This window comes from Oryctolagus cuniculus, chromosome 9 (assembly GCF_964237555.1).
Source record: "Oryctolagus cuniculus chromosome 9, mOryCun1.1, whole genome shotgun sequence".
NCBI lineage: Eukaryota > Metazoa > Chordata > Mammalia > Lagomorpha > Leporidae > Oryctolagus > Oryctolagus cuniculus.
Genome location: NC_091440.1, coordinates 44,994,942 through 45,003,823, shown reverse-complemented (window position 1 = coordinate 45,003,823; position 8,882 = coordinate 44,994,942).

Sequence of the window (8,882 nt, the reverse complement as noted above, 5' to 3'; positions counted from 1 at the left end):
AAGAGAGAGAGAGAGATAAATCTTCCATCTACTGGTTCACCCCCAAATGGTCCCAACTGCTGGTGCTGGGCCGATCCGAATTCAGGAGCTAGGTGCTTCTTCCAGGTCTCCCACACTGGTGCAGGGGCTTAGGGACTTGGGTCATCTCCTACTGCTTTTCTGGGCCATAGCAGAGAGCTGGATTGGAAGTGGAGCAGCCAGGACATGAACTGGCACCCATGTGGGATGCCGCCACTGTAGGTGGAGGCTTCAGCTGCTATGCCACAGTGCCAGCCCCTCTACTTCTCTTTTTAAATATACTTTTCAATCTTTTTTTTCCTTTGAGTAATATTAATTAACATTTATACTTTTACCACTTTTAGAAAGGTGCAAAAGATGTGTTGGCAAAAGAAAATCACATCAAGTTTATTTTTAAACTTTGCTAATCTGCTAAAATTCTTGGTTGTAACACAATTCAGCTTTGTCTCTCTTTCTTACTTTATGAAATAAACCTAGTTCATTTAAGTCATTTATAGATGTAGCTTATTATTGTTTTTTCAATTACTTAATTTATTTGAAATGTAAAGGGACAGAAAAAAGAGAGATGGGGAGGGCACATTGACAAAGAGAAAGTACTCAGCTTCATTGGTTCACTTTCCAAACGCCTACTACTACCAGGACTGGGACAGGCTGAAGCAAAGGGCCTGGTATTCAATCTAGTCTCCTACTTGTATGAACAGAACCCAAACACTTGAACCATCACCATTGCTGTCCAGGGTCTGCATTGGTAGGAGGTTGAGGTCAGGACCTAGAACCAGGATCAAACCTGGAACTTGGATATGGGATGGAGGCATAAAGTAATCCCAGGAAAAATATTAACAAGCAGAACCATGTACATGAGATAATGGGGAACATGCTTTTAAAGGTAGAATAAATACATTTATCCTAATGTATGAATTTTGGTTACCATGAAATGTGTAAGGTTAATCAAAGACAAAATGGTTTTCAAAGGTATGAGAAGTAATAATTTTATTTGCTTTGATTTGTAAGACATATATTAATTGTCTGTTGCTGCTGTAACAAATTAACACAAACTTTATGACTTAAAATACTCCTGGTTTATTATCTTAAAATACTGGAAATATGAAATCAATAGATCTCATTAGGCTATAATAATGGTACCAGTAGGTCAGCATGCCTTCCTGAAGCTCACAGAAAAAAAAAAAAAAAAAAAAAAAGTTTGTATTTCTCAAGTTCTAGAGGCTACAAGTGAAAGTAGACTAAGGGGACCCACGCATGCAGCAATCTCCTCACCCCGATTCCTGCTTACATAGTCACAACTTCTCTGACTTCTCTGCCTCGCTCTTTTCTTTCAAGAACACGTGGACTGCACTGGGACTACCCAAATATTGCAAAATAATAAACCGTTACTCAAATTCCTAAAATTAATACCTACCAAGTCTCTGGTAAGGTAACATATACACAGGTTCAAGGATTAGGGTGTGAACATCTTTTAGCAAAGAAGAGTGTGCTATTCTGTCCACTATAGGATCTGTGTCTGAAAATAAACTGTGACATGTTTTAAAGTGGTATTATATCAATGTAAATTTGACTAGTTATATGGTTATCCATTGCTACAGATTAATTTGCCATACATTTAGCAGTTTAAAATAACACGCATTTATTATCATGTTTTATGTGGTCAAGAGGCATGAGTGTGATATAAATGAATTCTCTGTTTCAGGGGCTCTCATAAAACTATAATCAAATGTTTGCAGGATATGTGGTCACAACTGAAGGTATACATGGAAGGATCCACTGTGAGTCTCATGTAGTTCCTGGTAGAATTAAGTTCTTAGTGGGAATTTGGTTGTGTGCATCAATCCCCGGCAGACTATTGACCCGAAGCTACATTCAGTTGCTTACCATGTGGCCTTCTATACCAGGACTGCTTGCATTGTCAAAGCATGCAAATTAAGAAGACAACAGAGAGGCTTCCAAAATGAAGGAACTCACAATTATCTAACACAGAAGTGCCCCACTTTCAACATGGCTGTATCCTTGTTAGAAGCAAGTTACTTAAGAGGAATTCTTGGGACCTGTGTCGTAGCATAGATTGTGGCGTAGATTAAGCCACTGCCTGTGACACCAGCATCTCAGATAGGCTGCTTCTGATGTAGCTCTCAGATAATGGCCTGAGAAATCAGTAGAAAATCTCCCAAGTGCATGGTCCCCTGAACCCAAATGAGAGATCGAGAACAAGCTCCTAGCTCCTGGCTTCAGCCAAGCGCAAATCCGGCTGTTATGGCCATTTGGGGGAGTAAATCAGGGCTTGGACTCTCTCCCTTTGTACCTCCCCACGGGGAAACTCTGCTTTTCAAATAGATAATTTTTTTAAAGGAAACATTCTTTTTTTTAAGCATTTCTTATTTTATTTGATAGTCAGAGTTACACAGAGAGAGGAGAGGCAGAGAGAGAGAGGTCTTCCATCTGATGATTCTCTCCCCAATTGGTAGCAAGGGCTGGAGCTGCGCCGAACTGGAGCCAGGAGCTTCTTCTTGGTGTCCCACATGGGTGTAGAGGCCGGAAGACTTGGGCCCTCTTCTACTGCTTTCCCAGGCCATAGCAGAGAGCTGGATCAGAAGTGGAGTAGCCGGGTCTTGAACCAGTGCCCAATTGGGATGCCAGCACTTCAGGCCAGGGCGTTAACCCACTGCAACACAGCTCTGGCCCCAGGAGAAAGTCTTTACACAAAGGTATGGAGGTCAAAGGCAGAGATCATCTGGAGTAGTTTCATGGGCAGCCTGCCACACTGACCTGTTTTCTAGTGTTAGATTTTTAAGTCTAAGACACTGTATTTTTTTAAAGATTTATTTATTTATTTATTTGAAAGTCAGAGTTACACAGAGAGAGGAAAGGCAGAGGAGAGAGAGAGGTCTTCCATCCACTGGTTCATGCCCCAATTGGCTGCAATGGCTGGAGCTGTGCCAATCCAAAGTCAGAAGCCAGGAACCAGGAATTTCTTCTGGGTCTCCCACATGGGTGCAAGGGCCCAAGGACTTGGGCCATCTTCCACTGCTTTCCCAGGCCATAGCAGAGAGCTGGATCGGAAGTGGAGCAGCTGGGACTAGAGCCAGCGCCCATTAAGGGATGCCTGCCCTTCAGGCCAGGGCATTAACCCGCTGTGCCACAGTGCCGGCCCCTAAGACACTGTATTTTTTTTACCTCTACAAGTTCAATTTTAATGTTTTAATATGCCCCATATCTTCCTTAACATGTGCATGCTGTTTACTAACTTAGTGAACATACCGAGTATACTAATTACAACTGATGCAATGTCCTTGTTAAAGAAATCTGTCCTAAGGAGCATACCTGATTCTATCTCATTGGGCAGGTATTTTGTTTTTCTTGCTAAGGGTCATATTCTTCCACTTCTTTTCATACCTGGATACTGGATGCTGCAATTCTGTACTTCCTGTGGATGTGTTTTGTATTCATTTAAATGAGTTTTGAGCTGTACTCTGGGATGCAGTTATGCTTTTTAGGGTGGGACCTTGGCAGATTTTAGGGCTAATGTGTTCACACTACAAAGAACTCTTCTCAAAGCCCTGTAAATTATGATGTCTTCCAATATGGCTGTTGTAAAAGTGACTGTTCCTAGCTCCCAAGTGCTCTAGAAATTGTTTAATTTCCTCCTTGTGGAGTGTTTTGCCTGTCCTCACACTCCTACTCTGATAATGACTCAGTTGAAGACCCCGGAGGCAGATTCTGCCTTGTCTTCAGGGCCGTCTGTGCAGCCCTCTTTCTTTAGCATCCTGCCTCACGGATTTAGCTTCCTTTGTCTCTGAACTCCCAACTTTTCAATTCTTGTAGACTAGCTCAATTGCATAATCAGAAAACTCACTTTAGCAGGCAAAGGGCAAGGGAGCAATCACAGGACTTTCTTCATTTGTCATACCTTGTTCAAGGGGCAAAGTCCTGAGCTGTCAGTTGTCCAGATCATAAAAAGTATTTTGGAAAGATTTTCACTGTATTCTTAATTGTTAATTAGCATGAGATGGCGATTCCTGTTTCTTTTTTTCATATTTCCTAGAGATTAATATCTTGGAACATTGTTTTCATTATTTTTTAATTTTCTAATTGAAGTAGAAATATGAAGTTCTCTTTTTATGTCCAACACACAATCTAGTAGATTATATTTTTAAACCTGAAAAAGCCATTCAAAATTAATATCTAATTCCAAATATCCCTTCAATAGTTAAAAAACATAATAATTTTGCTGAGTCCCCTTATTTATAATGAAAATCAATTATTGCATAAATGCAATATGACTTTGTTTTCCATCTTACTAGGGTATAATTGGATAAATCAATAGTTCAAGCAAGGTCATATTTGGAGTCTTAACTTTGAGAAAAATATCATTTAATGTGGTATGACAAACCCCTGTTAAAAGATAGAGTTACAGTTAAAATTTGGAGACAAATCCTGTAATCCTTCCAAGGAAATTGACTCTCTACCTTGGTTACAAAGTCTTCACTTCAAAGATGGTAAAATATTCACTAAATTATAAACTTGAGACCTTAAATGTTGCATGATCTGAAATCAAGAGAAATATACCCAAATATGGAACATTTGAAAGCTGATGAAGTCTGTTGGGCTCAGTTCCCTTTTCTCAGAAGTAAAGAGTAAGTAATAGAGTTTAAGGATCAATCTGTGATTCTTTTAGAACTTCATACACAGGGATGAATAATGTGGCATTATTTTTTTGCCAGAACTGCTTGAGTCTATTTGCAGAATATTTTTTAAAGTCTATTGAATTAAGTAACACTCTTGCTTTATCTATGCAGATAACTAGGCCAAATCTAATACAACAAGCTTTTTGAGATAAAGAATAATCTTTAGAGATTGTGACCATATGAGAGGAAATTGTCAAGATAAAAATATCTGTAACTAACTTACAGATAAAGGAGATTACTGTGTACTTTATCAGCACAGAGTTGGCTTATTTACCGAAATAGAGGCAATGGTTAAGTTGCAGAATTTATTTTTCCTGGTAGAGATGTTATATTTTATGTGCAGTGGTTAAGATAACACCAGATATTGTGGTTTATGGCCTTGGTGGATATTAGTCAGTTTTGCATTTAACCCTGCAATTTATCAAATGCCATGCATTTATTTCTCTCTATAGTTCTATTTAAGATGCTCTTTAAACTGTTCATAACAAGTTACTGCTTTCATCATAAAATAATGAGTTAAATATCAACTTTGATAAATACTCATTTTGGGTTTGTATGAGAGTCATGATTTTTAACCTTTTGTAAATTACACTTTAACAAATCCTATTGGAATGTTTATTATTATTCTAGTTTTGAAGATGAATATTTCAGATTACATGGAATCAGATTTGAATATAGACATCTGGTTCTACACAATGTTTTCTTTTTTTTTTTTTTTTTGACAGGCAGAGTGGACAGTGGGAGAGAGAGACAGAGAGAAAGGTCTTCCTTTTGCCGTTGGTTCACCCTCCAATGGCCGCCGCGGCCAGCTTGCTGTGGCGGGCGCACCGTGCTGATCTGATGGCAGGAGCCAGGTACTTCTCCTGGTCTCCCATGGGGTGCAGGGCCCAAGCACTTGGGCCATCCTCCACTGCACTCCCAGGCCACAGCAGAGAGCTGGCCTGGAAGAGGGGCAACCGGGACAGAATCTGGCGCCCCGACCGGGACTAGAACCCGGTGTGCTGGCGCCGCAAGGCGGAGGATTAGCCTAGTGAGCCGAGGCGCCGGCCACAATGTTTTCTTATTATTTATTTTCACTTTATTTGAGAGAGAAAGAGAAAAAGAAGGAGAGGGAGAGAGAGAGAGAGAGAGAGAGTAATCTTCCATACGTTTGAATACCTACCTGGGCTCGTCAGGACAAAGGCAGGAACCCCAAACTAAACCCTGGTCTCCTATGTAGGTGTCAGAGACACAAGTACTAGAAACATCACCTGCTGCCTCCAAAAGAAAGAAGTAACAGGAAGCTGAGCTGGAACCTAAGTAACTTAGACTTGAACCAGGCTCAAAAATATGGGATGCCTGCAACCTAAGTGGCAACTTACCTGCTGCACCAAACTCCAACCCCAGATGTGTTGCTATTCATTATTCCATATGGATAAACAGGGCAGAGGACACATTTCATAATACCATATTAACAATATACTAGACCATCAACAGAGATTTTTGAGCTTAGCTTCTAATGTGACTCTGAGACTTTTTGCAAGATAAATTATACAAACATCTCATTTGAAGATAATCTGATGGTTAACTTTGCAATATACTTTTTGACTTTAAAATCCTCTTCAAAAAGACATATTTGAGGCCGGCGCTGTGGCTCAATAGGCTAATCATCCACCTGTGGCGCCGGCACCCCAGGTTCTAGTCCCGGTCGGGGCGCCGGATTCTGTCCCGGTTGCCCCTCTTCCAGTCCAGCTCTCTGCTATGGCCCGGGATTGCAGTGGAGGATGGCCCAAGTGCTTGGGCCCTGCACCCCATGGGAGACCAGGAGAAGCACCTGGCTCATGGCTTCGGATCAGCGTGGTGTGCCGGCCGCAGCAGCCATTGGTGGGTGAACTAATGTTTCTCTGTCTCTCTCTCTCACTGTCCACTCTGCCTGTAAAAAAAAAAAAAAAAATACATATTTGAAACAATTTTAAAAAACCTATTAACTGGAAAGAATGTGATTCGGATAAAACCCCCAGAATGGGGCTGGCGCTATGGCATAGCAGGTAAGGCCACCGCCTGCAGTGCCAGCACCCCATGTGGGCACTGGTTCGAGTCCCGGCTGCTCCAATTCTGATCCAGCTCTCTACTGTGGCTTGGGAGGGAAGTGGAGGGTGGCCCAAGTCCTTGGGCCCTGCACCCATGTTGGGGAACTGGAGGAGTCTCCTGGCTCCTGGCTTTGGATGGGGTCAGCTCCAGCCATTGTGGCCAGTTGAGGAGTCAACCAGCAGATGGAAGACCAGTCTCTCTCTGCCACTCCTTCTCTCTTTGTGTAACTCTGACTTTCAAATGAATGAATCAATTAAAAAAAAAAAAAAAACAGAATTTGCACATTTTTGCTCTTGGGTTACATGAATCTTATAGAGATAAGCAATATTAATTATACCAAACATGAGATGTCTTATTGGGTGTGAATTTGAATGAAAACTCATAATTTAAACTATCAGATCACTAAGATATTCATTTACTTGGTGTGTTTTACAGGAAATATCATGATAATCCCATAAAAAGTTTAAACATATTTGAAAAATAGACATTATAAATTTCTTTAATTAATAATATGTTCCCTTTAAAAATAATATTTGCTAAGCTTGTTCGATGTTGTATTTTCTATTAAACCTATACTGTAACAAAGATACATAAATACATAGATACATAAAACTAAATCTGATAACAAGGCCCTAAAACCTGAAATAAATGTGTTTTGTGTATACATCTCTGTTAACAACTCTATGGATAGGGTAAAAACCAATAGTTCTCAATTTTATATTAACTTTTAAAAAATAATCAAATTCTTCTCTTCTAAAAATTGGTAGAATTTTGAAACACTGGCAAGCATTGACCCAACACACATTGCAAAAAGTGCATTCATATTACATTGATTTGCTGAATGTACTTTGAAGTAACAGTAACTTCTGAATGGCCTCTACAGTATATTTTCTTATTGGAAGCAAATGGGATATAGACTGCTCTTGTACTACATCACAAGAATTAGTTTCTGGGGATTAGCATAATGCAATTCTCTGAATCCTCCTTTCCACTTTACTGTTTCTATGTGCCTGTTTGTTTATAAGAAAGCACTATCATTCACTCCGATTCATTAAAGAAATGCCTAAACAGCATAGTTCTGTATAATTTTGAGCATCATTTTAAAAATGGTACACTAGAAAACTGGATTTCTGCAATTTTTTATTCAGCTTTAACACTTTCCGTTGAGACATATATTAGATTTACTTCGGTGCTGATTATGCCAAAATATGATCAAACTGCTATAAAAGTGTGTAAAAGCAGCTACACTTTTCATTAAATAGGCTCATTTTGATATGAATATTGTTTGTTATGGGCTAACAGGGAAGATATTTTGCTATTTCTATTATGGAAAAATTATATCCAACTGCTATCTAGTATCTCATTGCAAAATATAGCTCAAAGTGGGAATAGATGTTGCCAACTATAGTACAAACCATGCCTGAATATTTTGATCAATGGTTGACAATAGAAGGCCAAAGTACTACGTAGTTTTTAAAATATTCACAGTATCACTTTGCATGGATCAATTTCAGAATTACCTTTGACCATTGTTGCATACGGAGTTTATCTTTGATAATATATCTGCTATTTAATTAGCTTTTTTTTTTAATCAGGTTTTCTACTCAGAATCTTATCTTGCATAAAATTATCTAAATAAGATCTTAAAACAGCCCCAATATTTGTACATTCTGTGTCTGAGGCTACACACGTTTTCAGATAAAGGGTCATTTAAATTCAGTTAATAGATTAGCCATAGATTTGTTCTAGCTACTTCAAAAGTATTTTACAAAATCTTCGGATTGGGGATGTATTGGTTGTTAATGCTTATTCCTAGGATTTTATACCAATATTTTTGTTGATGGATAACTTCATAAACTAACACTAAACCCTGCTTTAAGCCAATTAAGAACAACTGGTGTTTTATTTGTTCTTATGTCTGATTTCAAATACTCTCTTTAGATTTGTTCTTTTTCATGACTTTCTGCTGACAATGAGTGACTAAGTCCAATAATAGATCGCCTATGTCATGGTTTGATTGCGTGTTTGTTAGTGGATTCAGGTGTCCTGGAGGGCTTTTTTTTTTTCTCCAAGAACATTTATCACACAGATAATTTG